The sequence below is a fragment of the Giraffa tippelskirchi genome, chromosome X (genome assembly GCF_054371585.1).
Source record: "Giraffa tippelskirchi isolate mGirTip1 chromosome X, T2T-mGirTip1v1.2.pri, whole genome shotgun sequence".
Classification (NCBI taxonomy): Eukaryota; Metazoa; Chordata; class Mammalia; order Artiodactyla; family Giraffidae; genus Giraffa; species Giraffa tippelskirchi.
The window spans coordinates 38,124,689-38,128,913 of NC_137289.1; the positions used below are offsets into that span (position 1 = coordinate 38,124,689).

Genomic DNA, 4,225 nt, shown 5'->3' on the forward strand with positions numbered 1-4,225 from the left:
GGAGCTGGTGGGCTACTGTCCATGGGGTCTCAAGGAGTCACACACGACAGCGACTGAGTACAGTCATTTTTAAGAACAGTGTTGGCCACACAAAACACATCAGTGGCTCCTAGTTTGTGGCCTCTGGTTTAATATCTTACTTTCCCACTTGTCCCTCTGCTCCATAGGGGTACATGCCCATGGGGCTGCTCTGCTCAGCCCAGTGTTTGGATTCAACAAATGGAATAATGAAAATCGAAAACAGACCCACCCTCCCAGTAGAGCACCAGGTTCAGAAAGAATACATTGGCATGGAAATGGCATTCTGTCACTCCCCACCTCTTTTTCAATTGCCCTCTGGAAATTTCGCTATTTCCCTTTAAGCCCTACTCCCAGTTGACCCCTGCAAGCCTTCTTACCCTCGGCCCTGAAGTCATCACAATGGCCACATGGGTTCTGGTGGGGGCGGGGCCCTCTATGACGTCACCAAGGGCCCAGCCCTGGCTGGTCCTCAGTCTCCAGGTGCCAGGGCAAACCAGCGCACCAGGAGCTGTTTCCTCTCGGCTCACATGTGGTCCATCAAATGGTTCCTGTGCTTTTCCACGGGTGTTACCTGTGTCTGCGCCTTAATGTTTACTTCTCTGAGAGAGAGAGCCGAAGAAATCCAGGGGAAGATGCTCTGCGGAGGATACAGTCTAATTCAGCAAAATCAACCAGAGCATGCCCGAGACTGGCTTAAGATCATGTTTCCCTGGCTTTTCTTCATTGTGCTCATGTATGTGACAGTGAAGTTGATGGGAGAGAGTGGTGAGAGTAATGTGCAGACTCCTCCTGCCTGTCAGGGCGGTTCATTTGGCTCTCCGGGACAGAAAAAGAAAAATGCTTCCCCAGACAAAGACTATATGTTTGCCACCTTAACCCAGCTGGAGATGGACCTTGTGAAATTTGTGTCCAGGGTGCGGAATCTGAAACTTGCCACGGCAACCTGCAGTAACCTCAATGCTCCCAATGTCGAGGTTCCTGCAGACGCACACAATAACATTACACTGTATGAACTCTGGTGCGACGAAGACTCCGATTGAGTGGATTTGTATGTCAGAGTAGGAGAGGAATTGTTGATTGTTGACATACCTTATCCAAACTAATAAAACTATTCTGAAGCAAAAGAAAAAAGCCTCTGATATTTTTTATTTGCTCTACAGTTTGACCTTTTCCAGAGTGTCGTATAATTGGCAGCATGCAGTGTATAACCTTTTCCAGACTAGCTTATTTTACTTTATAACATTCATTCAGATTTCATCCATCTCTTTTTGTGATTTGCTAGCTAATTTCTTTTTATTCTTGAATAATATTCTGCTATGTTGATGTACCAAAGTTTGTTTACCCAGTCGTCTACTAAAGGACACTTTGGTTGCTTCCAATTTGTGGGTGAGAGAGAGAGAGTATGAATTAAGCTGTTATAAAATTCATGTGCATGTTTTTGTGTGGGTATTAACTAGCAAATCATTTGATGAGCAGTCTAGGAGTGTAATTGATAGATCATGTGGTATGACAATGTTTAGCTCTGTAAGAAATTGCTTCCAAAGTGATTCTACCATTTTGCAATCCCACTAACAAGGAATGAGAGTTCCTGTGGTTCCTCATCTTTGCCAGTAATTGGTTTGTCAGATTTTTGTATTTGACCATTCCAATAAGTGTGTAGTGGTATCTCATTATTTTAGTTTCACCAGTCTACTCTAAAAAGTTATCTTATTTCCGTATTTCCATTGCAGCATTTCCATTGTGTTTTATTACCATAAATTCTTCAGGAGTTTTATCTTTAATCTGAGGTTTAAATAGATCTACTGCTCAGCAGAACTTCTGCTGCTGTTTATACCATCAGTGATTATTTTGCTTAAATAGTCTTCTAATAATATTTTCATGAAGGACTCATAACTTGAAATCATGTATAACACTGAGCACGTTTTTGAGAGAGGGCAACAGGCAGGAAGGCCAGGGGTCTCCAAATGGAGGAAATAGGCTGCAAGTGTCAAACATTTTATCTCTCTTAAGCGGCAGGAAAAAACAAACTAGCGATATTTTTTCCCTTCTCTATACAAATTTGAGAGGTTTCTCTTAAAATACTGTGTTGCCATGACACCTGGTTTCAGCTGAAGTTAACTACTCTCAAACTTTGAGTTAACCAATGCATTTTTCTTATGGAAATGTTTGTCTTAAGCTATGTTAATGTACTGTGCATTTACCCCAAACACTGTCTTTCGCCTAAGGCTCAGAACCTACTTGGCAAACCAGTATGTTATACTCAGACATTGTTCCCCTAATCTATGTAAATGAAACTATTTGCATGATCTGCCTTTCTGCAAAATTCAAGTCAATCCTTTTATGGCCTGGAATGTCCGGTGCCCAGATTATTCGAAAATACATCTTATGGATGAGGGGTGTGGTGTCACTCTGAGTTGAAGACATTCCTTTCTTACATTAACAAACTGCTAGTGACTATATAACATCCAGCTGAAGACTAGCAGGGAGGTACTCTTTCTGCCCCCTTCTGATGCCTATGTCAGCTTTCTCTATCTCCTTTATACTTTAATAAAACTTGATCACACCAAAGCTCTGAGCGATCCAGCCTCGTCTCTGGCCCAGGATTGAATTCTTCTCCTCCAGAGGCCAAGAATCCCGGCCGTTTTTCTGTGGCTCAGCAACACCCTTTCATCTTGCGGGCTCGTCCGGAATTCTTCACCACAAGGTAAGGATGCTTAGAGCTCTAGTTCTTTGTTCTCCGAGCGAACACGTTTTCTGCTGTACTTTACTAACTCTACGGCGTGCTTGTGTGAATCTGCGTGAAAGAAGTGAGGAGCCCTGCTCTGCGGTTCCGCGGTGACCTCATACGGCTTATGGCAGAAACCTGTCGGGGGTTTATACCGACCTGCCAATGCCAAGAGGCACCCAGTGTCTCCTTTGGGGACCGAGCAGAAATGGGCAAAGCGTGTGGACCGAACTCTCCTTTCTCGGTCAAACTTTTCGGTCTCTTTGACCATTTCATAGCTCCTTGGGAATTAGAAGTACTAACCTATCTGTCGGGTCATAGACTTTCAAGGGACTTGTGATCTATGCTGTTACTGTGTACTGTTCCTTGGGTCCCAAACTTGAGGTTGGTAGTCAGCAAGCGCCTAGCCTCGCTAGGAATCGAAAGTTTGGAAGCTAGATGGAGCTCTAGCTGCGGGAACATCTCTGAGGTTAAAAGTTACTCAGATTGGAACTGCAATGGATGTTTTTTCCTTTGGTAACACTGGCTCTTAGTGGCCCAGACGAGGCTCTTATACTGGTGTGGTGATGCTTGGAAGGAACATCTCAGTTTTATGTGCGCATTGGTCTTATTGTGGTCAGGAATATATTCAGGGTCGTGCACAGGCACTCAGGTGACAAATGTCTCCTCCAGCGGTCTTGGTCTGGGAGGCATTCTGGAAGGTTACTCTGATTGCACCCCGGGTGGCATCAGAGGCAAGCAAGGTTTTAACGGCGAGGAGCTGGACGTCAGTCAGGGATGCCATCAGGTCTACCCCTGGTGCATCCCCACCCCGTCTCGGTGGTAGAACCGGGAGGGACGAGTACGGCGCCTGCGTCGGTAAGGGACAGACTAAGTCCGACCAGAAAAAGAAAAGCTTTGGTGTCAAGTCTGTCTACACCCCCATCTAGAGCAGGGAGGGACGCCTCCGAGAGAAAGAGGGCGCTGGTCGCTTTTTTTCTCTCTTACAGATGGGAGCTAACAATTCCAGCCTCACTCCTTTGAACTGTATCCTGAAAAACTAGGATAGATTTGATCCCCAGGGCTTAAAGAAGACACACCTGGTCTTCCTATGTGATACTGCATGGCCGCGGTACCCACTGGAGGATGGCGAACGGTGGCCAGTTGGAGGGTCTCTTAAGTATAATACTGTTCTACAATTAGACCGGTTCTGTAAAAAAAACAAGAGAAATGGGTAGAAGTAGCATATGTGTTGCCCTTTTTCTCTCTGCGAAATATGCCAGACTTGTGTCCTAAGGGTGTAGGTTTGGGTGTGACACCTTCAGCTCCCTCCTGTCCTCCTACTTTGCCCCCATACCCGGGGCTCCCAACTGAAAACCAGAACCACCCCCCCCCCGCAAGAAGGGCTGCCTTGGTCTCAGTGGAAACCCAAACTGAGATTCAAAGTGCCCATATAGAGGTCGAACCAACACCTGTCTCAGTACGACCTCAGACTACTTT

General features: G+C 45.6%; 1 pseudogene; it reads left to right on the top strand.

Annotated features, from left to right (window-relative positions):
- The first annotated feature begins 608 nt into the window (after positions 1-608).
- LOC145535606 (protein FAM209 pseudogene) lies at positions 609-1,061 on the top strand (annotated as a pseudogene).
- Positions 1,062-4,225: the final 3,164 nt, after the last annotated feature.